This window comes from Malus domestica, chromosome 09 (assembly GCF_042453785.1).
Source record: "Malus domestica chromosome 09, GDT2T_hap1".
In the NCBI taxonomy this organism is placed as follows: Eukaryota; Viridiplantae; Streptophyta; class Magnoliopsida; order Rosales; family Rosaceae; genus Malus; species Malus domestica.
In genome coordinates, this window is record NC_091669.1 from 34,476,631 (window position 1) to 34,490,685 (window position 14,055).

General features: G+C 38.0%; 1 long non-coding RNA gene across 1 annotated transcript; it reads left to right on the forward strand.

Moving 5' to 3' along the window:
- Nucleotides 1–12,583: 12,583 nt before the first annotated feature.
- On the forward strand, nt 12,584–13,405 carry LOC139187860 (uncharacterized). The gene is made up of 2 exons (XR_011570967.1): nt 12,584–12,970; nt 13,076–13,405. It is a non-coding gene; the product is annotated as an uncharacterized lncRNA (long non-coding RNA).
- Nucleotides 13,406–14,055: the final 650 nt, after the last annotated feature.

The following is a 14,055-nucleotide window of genomic DNA, read 5'->3' on the forward strand; positions in this document are numbered from 1 at the left end:
CCCCAAACATTCCATCTTGGCTACATTCAAAAGAATTTTCAGATTCATTCATACAAGGAAAACAAATAAAGACCAAAAGTTTAACACAATAAGCAGATTGATACCATAGATTTGTGATGTTTCCACGTGACAAAAACCTGAACAAGTATGATTGCACAATACTCAAATAACTTATTCAAGGACCTTCAATTGACCAGTGATATAATGTGGTCTGAGTAACTTATTTAAGGACTTTAATTAGGGTTATCCACTTCTAGAAAGGTAAGGCACTGGTGATGGATTATGGTCAAAATCAAACCATAGCCTCTTTCAAAATTGACGACAAGGAAACTAAGTAGCAAAAACAAAGAAAAAATCACAAATCAAGCCAAGTAATTGACCATAAATTAATAAATTAATCCAAATTAACGTAATTTTATCAAACCCATTAACATAAACCTGATTAACAAGCTGGTGGGGCTGGAGAAGGGGGACGGTGTTGGAGCTGCGAGTCAAGGCTTTGCTGCCCTTTTTAGAGTTGCATCACGAGTTTGAAATTGAACAAAAAAAAATACAGGAAATGAAATAAATTAACCTACACAACTCCTCGACGGTATTGAATCAAGGACAGCGAGTGCGTGATCTTCCTCGGAGGTGGATCGGAGGACGGCTAGAGTTGGACAGACAACGGTAAGAGCGGGATCTTCCTCAATTCAAAATTATGGGTTCAGGGTGAGGAGAGAGGGAGAAAGTGGTGGTGGGCTGGTGGTATGGTCTCGCTGGAGTTGGCGAGTTGTGGTGTGATGGTGGATGTCGGTGCTCAAGAGAACAGAGAGCAAGAGAGATAAGAGCACGATGAGGACGGTATAGACGAGGTCTTAGCAATCCCATGGGTATCGGGGGGTCTGGCCAAGAACTCCTAGCGAAGGAGTTTGTCCGTGCGAGTCCTTTTTAGTCTCATTAAAGATAATTTTAGTACAAAACAAACACTGGATTGGACTAATTGTTAGTCCAGTCTAGTCCAGTACCACTTAGTGAAGGCAAACAAACGTCCCCTAAGAGTTCTTAAGTTAGATGTTCACCAAAGACAAATTTGAACCATTTTACAATGATTAGTTCAGTGTGAGACTACTGGAAGAGATCTTAAGTTTGGTGTTCACCAAAGACGAATTTGAACCATTTTACAATGACTAGTTCAGTGTGATACTTAGTCTACTCTCATCTCTTAATATATATAATATGTTTTGTACAAACAAAAAAGTTATGAATAAAACAATATCTCGTCATTTATAAAATAATAAAAAGTCAATAATATTTTCAATAGTAGTAGCTTGGTAGACACTAAAAGATGCAAAAAAAAATTAAAAATTAAAGGATTTAACAATTATATATATATATATATATATATATATATATATATATCAACTTAGAAATGGCATTGAGTGTTACGTAAAATTGAAGTTGGACACTGCAAATTCAGGTCATTGTTTCCCACAACTCAACAGCTCATGCAAACTCAAGTGTGGGGAGTTAAAGTTTAGGCCACCTCCAGCTAAATGAAATAGATAAGAATTTTTTGTGACAAGCGCTTTATGCAAAGGGAATTTTATTTTTTTCAAAAAATTGAGATTAAGTATGGGGTCCACTTCATATTGAACTTCAATGACCCGAATTGTTTATTTTGTAAGTCTCGACTCATAGATCATCCTTACAAAAATTCAATTCAATCTGAAATCATTTGCCTATTTAATATAACAAAGTATTCGTTAATTTTTTTTAACCCAATTAGATGTCATAGATATTTCCGATTTGGCTAATATTTTATAAGGATAATCTATGAGGTGTAACTTGAAAAATTAACAGTTCGGATTGTTAAAGTTCGATGTGGTGTAAACCCCACAACTAATCCTCATTTTTTTTTTAAATGCCCCCTTCCCTTAAAGGCTTCCATGCCGAAGAAACACATTTAATTTCTTCTTTAAAAGTTTGTACTTCATTCCTTACAAATTTGACCTTAATCTTTTGGAATTTTGACGTCCCTCTCACCTAAACATATGATCTTTAGGGGTGCGTGTCGCCTGTGAAAAAGAGGAGTTGGATTCTCTCCCCTCTTTTTTTCCCTCCCCTTCCTTCCCCTACATGTCAACATCTTATATTAATTTTTTATAGAAAGAGAAAGACAAGATAGAGAATGTGAGAAGATGGGATAGAAGGGGATGCGAAGAGGAGGGGAAAGAATCCTAGTCCTGAAAAAGAAAGACCTTTTGCACGCACAAGAGCAGAACAATCATTATGGATAAATACAGTTAAGTCGCGCAGCGGTCCGTGATAAAAATTAAAAAAAAAAACAAAAAGGTCTTTCACACGCGAGATAGCACGTGCAAAAAAGCTAGTATATGGAACACCAGAACTTATAAGTTAATATATTATACCAGAATATGGCTTATAGTACAAACATATCATGTGAAAATCTCATGCTCATGTAAATATAAATATATCCATTTATGCAAAGGGATTCTCAATTTTTTTTTAAATGGAGATTAGGTGTGGGGCTCACTCCACATCAAACTTTAACGATCCAAACCATCTATTTTGTAAGTCTCGATTCATATATCATCCTTGCAAAAATTCAATTCAATCTGAAATCATTTGCCTATTTAATTATCAAGATAAAATTTCATTGTTTCTTATATAACAAAGTATTCGTTAATTTCTTTGAACCCAATTAGATGTCTTAAACATTTCTGATTTGGCTAATATTTTGTAAGGATGATCTATGAGGTGCAACTTCAAAAATAGACGGTTCGAATCGTTAAAGTTTTATGTAGTGTGGACCCCACAACTAATCCTCATTTTTATAGAAAAAAGATGGAGATTCCTTCCCTTAAAGATTTTCTATATCTTTAATCTTTAATCTTTAATATTTGAAAGCTAGAAGGAGAGTTTGGTGTCTCAAGGCTTCACCAAAAAATTTTGGACAAAAAAGCCCCCCAAAATCAAAACTACCCGAAAATAATAGAAACAAATTCGCAAGGGTAATTTTGTCATAAAAAATTAAAAAACTGAAATAAAAAAAATTAAAAAAAAGGATTAAAGCCATGTGGGTTAAGCTGTAAACAGAAGAAGTTTTGCGGAAAAGTGATAATTGCCAAACGTGGGATTCAAAATCAAAATAAATTAACCCTCCACGTTCTACAAATTTTTCCATCAATTGGGGTTCTTTTCCAACTCAATTGATCAAGAGCGAATGATACCCCATAACTGCCTCTCCCAATCATGGTCCACACAGCAATCCAAGAACAGGATAGAGGAATTGAGAACACATGTATAGATTACTTGAAGGATTTATTTTGAAAAATATGTTCATTTGAGCAACATCATATGGCATGCAATTAACAATTAAAGGCGGAATCATGCTTGCATGTACTCAAAAACAAAACATTACCATGAAATTCAAAGCCTAGTAGATTGGTGAACCATTAATCAACTCAAAACAAAGTGAGTTGAAATTATTACCTTTGTAGATTCCTCTTTGCATAAGCAAAGGCTAATCACCCAAAGAGATAGGGCCTTCATTCCTTGCTTCTTAGATCCATGGTTTTGAATGGAAAAATAGGTTTCTCCAAGTTCCCAAAATAGGGAACCTCTAAGTCTCTTCACCAAGGTTTGATTGTAGAAGAAATGAGTGACCTTGGAGTAGTAGGATTGCTAGATGTACCCTCCAAGGTGTTGGCCTCTTTAGAGAGAAAATGGAGAGACAATTCTCACCCATTTTCACCCAAAATAAACCCTTAATCACATAATGAATATTTGGCTATAAAGTCCTTTATATAGTCCCTTCAAATAAGTGACCTAAAGAACAAAAACCCTAATTCATCTACATGGCCGGCCTACTTTGGGATTTTTGGGCTTTTGGGCCTTTATGAATCTTTATTCATTAAGTTGTCATACATCTTAAGTCAATGGGCTTGACATTCGAAGCCCATTGGGCCTTAAGGTCCAAAACTATCCCGAGGTCTTTAACGAACTTATTCGTTTGATTAATTAACATATTAATTAATCCTTGCCATAAATAAATGATTAAACCATTTAATCATTCTTACTCATTTCCGTTTAATCTTCAATCTCCACCTTTTATGGTGTGCGATCCATTAGGTTCCTTTTAGCGAGGCAGTGGGCGATTAAAACCATTTTACATCGATTGTGAATTGAAACAATTTTCAATTCTCCCTTTAGTGGTTATACACGTATAGGGCTTCCACAAACCATGGTTGATGCCTAGCAGCATGTCATGGTTACCCAAGCTAATCAGAAGAGGTTAGAGAACCTATTCAGTTCGGGATTACAAATGCAATACGGTCCTTCTCTAATCTAATACTCTTGACCACATTGTTTGGTATGATAGTTTATTTACTCATGTCTACTATCCAATGTGAATCGTTTGCTTATATGATTTCCTTGAATGTGATTTGGAACGCATTCCCCAATCTCATTCATACTCTGGCCAGAGATTCCAAATCATATCATAGAGTATTCTCCCTCAACTGTTTGAAGGTTAGAGATCCCTTGTTGCGCATTCACTTGTCTCTATAGCTAAGTGGCTTAACCCCAACGATGCCGTGACACCCCGAGGGGGTGAATTAGACATAATCAAAGATTAAGGACTTAACCACAAGACAACTGTGATGCCTCAGGTCAAAGGACTACTTTGCATTATCCCAACCATGAGTTCTCATGTGACATGGAATATAAGAACTCTTCGTTGATCACGTTCAGTGAACTCATTCTCTTATTGAGCACCTACGTACTTGTCTTGATGTCACACACACCAATGACTCGAGACTAGTCACTCTCCCTGAGAGAAGACACGGTACGTACTGATCTTAACGGACTGTCAATGCCCAATTGGTAATCCTATGATCAGGAACATTTAGGATGTGTCTACGAAAGAATGGTCTCATTAATCTAACTTCATTAGATTGTATTCTCCCAATCACATATTCCTTGGACTTTATCGTTTAAGCATATAACATTTATATGAGATGGCTCAAACAATAATCTTTGCCCTTTATATGTTAAACTAGATTAGTTTAACATTTGAAATGTCCGTAAAGTATCATCATATGATTGGTTTTAGGGCACATTTCCAACATTACTGGCATTGTTTAATTTCGTTTCAGTTTAAATGATTTCGTTTACTTTCTCAATTTTGCTTCCATGAATCCAACGCCAAGCATTCATGGTTGATTTGCTATTCTCTTGTTATTTTTTTACGAAAATTATGCAGATAAGAAGAAGTCCACCCATTGATGCTTCCAAGTTCCATATAAGATGTGTTAAAACCAAGAATGAACGTTTGACATAAATGTATATTTGATCAAGCACACAAGAACTGGGAGAATATTTCTTTATTGAATTCAAGAGCATACAATGGCATTAAATAGCCATGCAAAACAAACTGGTAAGGAAATCATAACAACCCACGTTTACACAACCCTAATTACGTGGTACATGACTAGTGATGGAAACAAACTAAACAAGTGTATCCCTCAAAGTTAGGAATTATTATCCACTACTTGAAACAACCCTACAAACCAGGAAACCCAACCCTAACAGCTAGTTAACCCTAAAAACCTCAACAAGATGTTGGTGATCCTATATTTGCTTTCTTATATGTTTCTACAATTTGTCGCTTTATGATTGATAGGCTTTCCACTCCGGTATTTTATATGCACTCCCATATACAAATTCAAAATTTTCAGTTTTGCAACTGATACTAAGAGTTGATGCTCGATTTTGGAGACTGCCACACTCCAACGTGGGATAAAAGGGGGTAGAAACCAACGTCCGAGTCCTCGATTCTTTTTCTTTCAGTTTTTTCGGTTTCTTGCTTTGCGATTTGTGAATGAAAGTGTGCAATTCTGAATACGGCGGAATTTGCAGTGATTCATCTCTCCAGGTGTTCAAAGGAAATTAATCGGGGTGTAAGCTTCCGTTTTCTCTTCTAGGGGTTTTTGCCTTGCAAAGGTATGTGCTTTAACTTTTGCAAACCCTAATCGGTGTACATATTCGTTTGTGAATGTATATAAATCAGTGTATATGCATTTTTGTGGTTGGATGATTATTAGATAGATTCCGTTTTCGAGTATGTGAATAGGGATGGGCAAATACTCATTGGTTATGGGTAACTGCGGTTACCCGTTCATTTAAATTAAACAGTTACGGTTATGGGTAACCATTTAGATAAATAAACGATTATGGCTATAACCGTTTACCCACGAAATTTAAATGGGCTGTTATGGGTATTAATCGCGGTTATAAACGGGTAACCGTTTACCTATTTATTTTATATATGTAAAACTAACACAAACCATGTTCTCGATCCGATAATACTTAGAGTTGAACAAAAAAAAATAATTAAAAAATTAAAGAGAAATTTGCAAACAAACAAACTTCTCAAAAGACAAAGGAAAGGTAGCACATCTCAGACTTGGAAAACCCAAGTCGACAAAGACAGGAGCAAAAATAATAATAAACATATATAAGAGCAAGTCCACCCCTAAAGACTTTGCGCCAGCACCCAGCGCATTTATCCACTCAAGTGAACAGTAATAGGCCAAAGCATCTCCACCCCTAAAACTAAATAGCCTAGTCAATTTTATTAAAATATTATTAATTTTTATTATAAAATAATAATTTGATTCATTAAAATATTATCAATTTTATAAAAATATTAGCCCCACACACACTCTCTTTCTCTGTGCAATTCCTTGTGCACGTTACATCTTTCTCTATCCCCCTTCTCTCCCCTCATCAAAACCCAGAAAAAATAAGCAAAATACCACCGCCGAACACACACCCAGCACACCTTGGGACCTCCCTCTGCATCTCTCTCTCCCTCCCTCTCTCTCTCTCTCTACCCATGTCACTCCGCACCCCTGGGACCTCCCTCTGCATCTCTCTCTCTCTCTCTATCTCTCTCTCTCTCTCTCTCCCTCTGCATTTCTTTCCCTCTCTCTCTCTCGCTACCCATTTTGCTCCGCACCCCTGGAACCTCCCTCTGCAAATCTTCCGGTCTTCCCCCACAAAAAAATGAAAATCCACACCCCTGGGAAAAAAACCAGGAAAAAACCCAACGAAATTGTCACCGGTGTAGCTCGGAATCGGAGGTTGTCACCAGGAAAAAACCCAACAAAATTGTTCTCCAGCTCGGCCCTAATCGGAGGAATCGAAGGTTGTCTCCATGAAAGGCACGTGCCAGGCAAATAGCCCGGCTCCTTAGTCAGTTAATTTTGGACTGGCCCAGAGACCAGCTTGGGCTGGGTGCCAGGCAAGTTGCTGGGCTGGAGTGAATTGACAGGGTGCCAGCCTGGTTTTTTGACTGGGTGCTGGGCTATTCCAACTCCGGTGGAACTGCTTTAAAGAAAAACACATATATCTCCCTATAGAAGAGGAAGAAACGTGGAGCAAAAACTCCTCATTTTGTGCAAAACGTGGGAAGGTTGCAGTCGTGGAAGATTGCTGCACAGATAGTGGGAGGGAAAGTGGAAGCCTCTACTCCCCCACGTAAAAACTCCAGAGCCTTCCAACCATGCCTATAAATAAGTACTAGTTGCAGTGCAAGAAAAAAAAACGGAAACAAGAGAGGGAGACTCTGCAAAAATCAAGAGAAGAGGTGGACTGCTGCAGGAATTCAAGGAAACAAAAGCAAACAGAGAAGAGGATACACGGCAGAGGAAAACAACAAAGCATTTAAAGGTACAAATTCATCCTTCTAAATTTGTTCTTTGTTTGGTTTCTCTTGGTTTCGCAGGAAAGAAAAAAGCAATTTGTTTCTTCAACCTCTCCCATCTCCAGTCCCATGAATTTCTTCGGGGTGGTTAGACCACCCCGTGAAGTTCCAATCAATCTAAGTGGTCCGCTTCCCGTCGTTGCCGTCAATCCCATGAGTTTCTTCGGGGTAGTCTAAATTACCCCGTGAAGTTCCAATCAAATCTAAGTGAGCCATGTTTTCCGTTCATGCCGAGAAGAAAAAGAAGCAGTATGTGCCACTCCCTGCAGTCTTCGCTGCCATAAATTTTAAAGTGGTCTAGATCAATCGTCGAGGCTCGAAACAAAGCTCCCATGCCTATGATGCCTCTCCAAATTTTCGAGAATGGTCTAACCCCTCGGAAGAAATTCAAATCAAATCAATCCTGCAAGAGGTCTCTGCGGTCCCGTCAAGTCATTATTGTCCCGACTTCTAGTAGTCGCAGTGAAGCCATTGAAAACTCAGTCGTTGCAAAAAAACTACCAGGAAAGCAAACAGCACGAAGCAGTCCAAAAAAATGGCAGCAGCCACATGACTTCTTTCTGCCTAAATCTGAAGAGAACAAAAAACACACAAGAACTCACTTCCGTCGCCGTCTTGAATGCAAGAAGAAAAGTTGCTAACCAGGAAAAGATGTCGCCTGCATTGGAAAAGAAGATTGCACTAATGTGGAAAAGTGTGTCATGTAACAGCTACCATCCAAATCGCTAATGGAAAGGAAGGTCTTTCCTTTGCTGCCAAAGAATGAAGAAAGAAAAGAAGCAATAAGCTCTGCTGCTCTGATATCTGCACCTCCAAAATATCGGGGACAGTAAGATTGAAGGCTTCACCCAACCAAAGCAAATGGATCATTGTATGCATACAAGCTCAATGTCAAAAGAGCAAAAGTAAAGCTTTCGATAAATGCCAAGGCATTGTTAAAAGAAAAGTAGCTCTGCCACTTGCTTTCATATTTCCATATGAAAGCAGGACTTGCTGTGCTGCCGTGCAAAAGATAAAAGGCAACAACAAAATGACAGACATGAAGACAAAATGAAATGGGTTTCAAAACAAAATAAATGAAAAGGAAGGCAAATAAAAGAAGGAAAAGTTGCTCATCACGTGGGAATGTTGCTCATGTGGAGAAGAAGTAAGGTTGTTGAAATTAGAAGACAAGTCTTATTTGGAGACCTTTAAAGTCAAATAAAGAGAAGAGTAAAGCATGGCTGTCAGATTGAAGTCTCACTTTACCTTCAAGTTTCAGCCACAAAAAAAGAGCAAATTGTACCTCACGTGAAGAAAAGGGAGGTCCATTGAAATTAGAAGTCCCATTTTGGAACTTGGAGACCTTTAAATTCAAATAAAGAAAAGTGCAAAGCCTGCCGTCAGATTAAAAGAAAAACTTGGGTCTTGGATCAAATGGGTTCAAAATCCCATTACAAATGGGTTTGAAAATTCAAAAGAAAGTTATAAAAAAAAAAGGGGGAAGCTACTTCTTAAAGAATTCCATCAAAAGCCTTTTTGTGCTAGGACTTTGACGCCATGTGATGTCCCATCTGGACTTGGAAAAATCAAAGTGTACAAGGGAAGAAATAAGAAGCTTGCTACATACAAATCCCTCAAATAAAAATGGGAAGGCTATCCACGAAACCAGAAAGAAAAAAAGAGTAGCTCTTCCATATTACTCATATGGGTTTTATGAATATGGCATCCATCAAAGTTAAATTTATTCAAGAAGTCTGAGATGCACAGCATTGAGACAAAGTCAAATACCAAAGTAATAGTGGGTTCATCACAAATATTCCCATTAAATTTACAAGATACAAATGGCACGAAGCCATATCAAGTATAAATGGCACAAAGCCGCGATGAGTCTCAAAAATATACGAACTACGCCGGTTTGATTCCGTTAAGGATATGTAGGCAGTCTAATATCAAATTTTGGACGCAACCAAGAAATCAAGACAAATCCATGCAGGATGCAGTAAAACTCAAAAAAAAAAAAGGGAAGTACTTGTTTTCAGAAAAAGCTTAGTGCATGGCACCTCAAAAATAAACAAGCAACGGTAGATGAATATATGTCATTATCTTCAGTCTTCAGTGTACCATTTATTTGAAATAAGAGTTAAAACTCTCAAAAAAAAGAGCAGGCTCAAGATGCCTCGGAAGTGTTCAACCAACCAAAAATAAAAGGCTGTTTAAATGTCTTTTCAAGTCCATATGGCGTGAATCCCACATTCTACTCAAGGAAAGGACAAAGTCCTATTTACTTTGTACTGCGCATCCCACGTGGGTTACTACTTAAGAGCAAGTCCACCCCTAAAGACTTTGCGCCAGCACCCAGCGCATTTATCCACTCAAGTGAACAGTAATAGACCCCAGTGAACAGCAATAGGCCAAAGCATCTCCACCCCTAACAAAAAATACCCTAGTCAATTTTATTAAAATATTATTATTTTTATTATAAAATAATAAAAATAATAATTATATATATATATATAAAAAGTCAGGACTCTTCTCTCTCAATCTATCACGCTTCTCTCTCTCTCTGGTTTCTCACATCCCTCTCACCGCATCGTCTCTCTCGCCGCCTCGAATCTGCGCTCTCTTTCCTTCGAAAGGTAGGTGGCTTTCAGCTCATTCCGATTCTATCTGTTTCTCTCTCTCTCTCTCTCTCTCTCTCTCTCTCACTTTTCCAGCTCATTCCGGCGGTGTCGATGAAGATTGAGTAGGTGAGGAGGAGGAGGAGGAAGGCGAAGATGAGGGCGTTGGGCAACGGGTCACCAGCTTGATTTCGTCGGCGCCACTAGCTGCTTTTCTTCTTGCTCAGTCGTCTTGCATTTCCTCGGCTCCATTCCCAAAAAACGCACGCTAATAGCTCAGTCCCTGGCTCTGTCAATTCTAGGCTGGTCTGGAGACCAGCTTGGACTGGGTGTTAGGCAATTGAACGGGTTGGAGTGGATTGACTGAGTCCCGGCCCCTTTTTTTGACTGGGTGCCAGCCTAATGGTGTTCCGGTGGAACTGCTCTGAAGAAAAAAGTGAAGTCCCATTTCACAAGGATCTATTGGATATTACCAAAGGTCATGTATGGGTTTCAAACAAATCCAATTGACTACTCATTTTGCCAAGACTGAACACAATTAGGCAAATCCAAATAAAAAATTACGAACTACGCCGGTTTGATTCCGTTAAGGATACGTAGGCAGTCTGATATTAAATTTTAGACGCAACCAAGAAATCAAGATGAATCCCTGGTTTATATAAACTAAATTCACTTTTGTTGCTGTGAACAGAACCCTTGTGGGATAAATCCCGTGAAGGAACAGAGGAAATATTTTTTTTATTCCAAGCATGATTCTCTACAAATTTGTCAGAAGAAAGAAGCTGCAAAGGAAAAGTAAAATTAAACATGGAGTAAGAAATGGTACCAAGCTAGAGTCAAATGCCAAAATATTAGTGGGTTTATCAGAAATAAACCCGTTAATTTTACTCTATGCTCAAGCGGCACAAAACCACTTTAAATGAGACAAAGCTGCCTCAAATGGCTAAAAGCCGATTTAATGACATGAAGCCGTATTAAATTCTGATGGCACGAAGCTGCGACAAAACCCAATGGCCCGAAGCCGTATCAAATATCAAATGGCACAAAGCCGAAGAAAAAGTCAAATATCAAATGGCATGAAGCCGCAACAGAATCTCAAGTGGCACGAAGCTATGTTAACTGGCACAAAGCCGTATCGAATTTCAGAATGGCATAAAACCATATCAAATTTATAAATCACTCCAATGGCTTAAAGTCCTCGCATGCACGAGTTTAAACTGCATGAGGCATTAAAAGCTCCAATGGCTTAAAGTTCTCGCCTGCAAAAGCCTAAACTGCACAAGGCATTAAAAGCTCTAATGGCTTAAAGTCCTCGCCTGCAAGAGCCTAAACTGCACAAGGCATTAAACGCTCTAATGGTGCAAAGTCCTCACCCGCATGAGCTAAAACTGCACAAGGCATCAAATCCAAACAAGTATCAAGCATACAAGGAACTACGAGTGACTTGATCCCTCAACGAGGGTACGTAGGCAATCTAGGACTCTACCTAGATGCAATCACAAAATCAAATAAACACCCAAATCCTCAAGTTATGATTTATTCATATTAGAATTAAAGGGTATTCCTTTCCCAAAAGAAATGTTGTAATTAATAGGCGCGTAGCCTAAAATGGGTCAAACTCAAACTAATAAAACCCTCTTCGGATAAATGAACGAGGGTGAAATTGTGTCGAGGGAATTATTTGTTTACATATTATGTACAATTTTTGCTCAACACTTAGCACCCAATAAATTAACAAGGAATTCATCGGTCCTTCTCTCAATAACACTGCTACAGGAATGATGATTATTGGCCAAATTAATTTAAATTCATTGCGGGTAACCTTGAAATTGACAGAAATGCTTTGACAGAAATGTCTTCTAAACAATTTTGTAACCCAATAATACTTAGCAAATATTATATTTACCTTCATTAGTAACAGTTCAAAATATTGTCCGTAAACTATTATATCAATTATTGGAATGGTATAAGGACTTAAAAAATTAAAATATGGAAATGTATGATGAATGTATCTATAACGGTGTTTAATTGTCAAAAAAACAAAATTATGACAATTTTTTTTTATTTTCAAGTTGTTAAAAAATATGTAGACGGGTGAAAAAAGGGTAATGGTAAAAAAAAAAAAAAGATAAACGGGTTAAAAAGGATAAATGGGTAAACGGGTATTAAACGGTTACGGTTAAATGGGTATACAGTTATGGGTATGGTTAACCGTTTATAAACGGTTATGGGTATGGGTATAACCGTTTAGGCAATTACCCAACGGGTAAACGGTTATGCGGGTATGAGCATAAATGGTTATGGGTAAATAACCGCGGTTACCCGCCCGCCATAACCGTTGCCCATCCCTATATGTGAAGGAGAAGACAGTCTTCAGAATTGCTATAAGTTGTTCTATTTATTTGATATTTCTTATTTGGTTTGATTTGTTCATTTACTGGCTTCTATCATGAATTTGTCATTCTGTTTAACTACTATACTGCCAAACCACCGAAAAATACATTTCAACGGGTCAATAATCTATGTTGTGGATGATCGTGTTTGTCGATGGTATGATTCAATCCCCTTCTTGGCTTCATAACGTGGATGTTGAATGCAGGTACTTTTAATTTTATATGCAAACAAAATCTAACCTTTTATTTGCTTTTGTTTGTTTTGGGATTAATAGAGCTGAGTAGATTTTGATTAAATTTTGGTTGAATAGATTGTGTAGTTGCGAATCTTGATCTGATGGATACGATTGAATGAAAAAATCATGGAGCATGAGAACCATGGAAGCATTGTCAAACCGCTCTGATGGACAGGATTGTGTAGTTGCGATTATGGCAGAACCAATGCCCCCTACCTTGCCCAATATTGGAACAATCCAACAAGGAATACAGTGCAAAGATTAAAGGGTGTAGGTTGTTAACCATTGCCGATCTTAATTTTGCCTTCCCATTCCATCTCATCTCTCTCCTTTTTAGTATCTAACTGTGTAACTTTCAAACCTTTTGTAGTAATTTTTCAATTCTAAGGGTAATTCTCCATTTAATTGCCTAATCTTTTAATTTTTGCAAGCATTTACTTGCTTTACGTTTAATTGCTTAATCTTTTGATTTTTTGGTTCATTTACTTTCAAGTCTTGGATAATAGGTGTTTATTAAACTGCAAATTGTGAAAATTTCCTTTCTGAAATTGGAGCAAACAAAATGTGTTGAGAGACAAACAATTTCCTCAGTTCCTCAAATGAGTCTACTGTCTCAGGTGGAAGATGGCAATATCAGTTTAGAGCTCTGCTAGAGAGGGTGGAGGGGAAGAGAAGACATCGCTCTTCGTCGGTGTGCATCCGATATGCCATGGTGGACTCAAAGAGGTTAAGGTGTTCAATTGGGTCCTCCCTTCCAATATAGAGTTGTAAACCAAGCTTTTGTTTTGTCTTCGCTTAAAGGGAGGTGTCGAGGATCCTCCTTGTGATAGGGTTAGGCCTAGGTTGGTTCCAATCAGGTATCTTAGCTTGTCGTTCGACCTTCAACTTGTTTACTTCCTTAAGAAGTTGTAGGACAAGAGGGTCCTGAGTGGAGTCATGTACCACTGGAGCTTTCTTTCGTAAATCTCCATCTTCTCTTGGAAGTATGAAGGTTTGATCAAGAGCAAGTGATTTTTCCTGGACTTGTCGTACTAACTTCCAAGGTATGTTTGTCA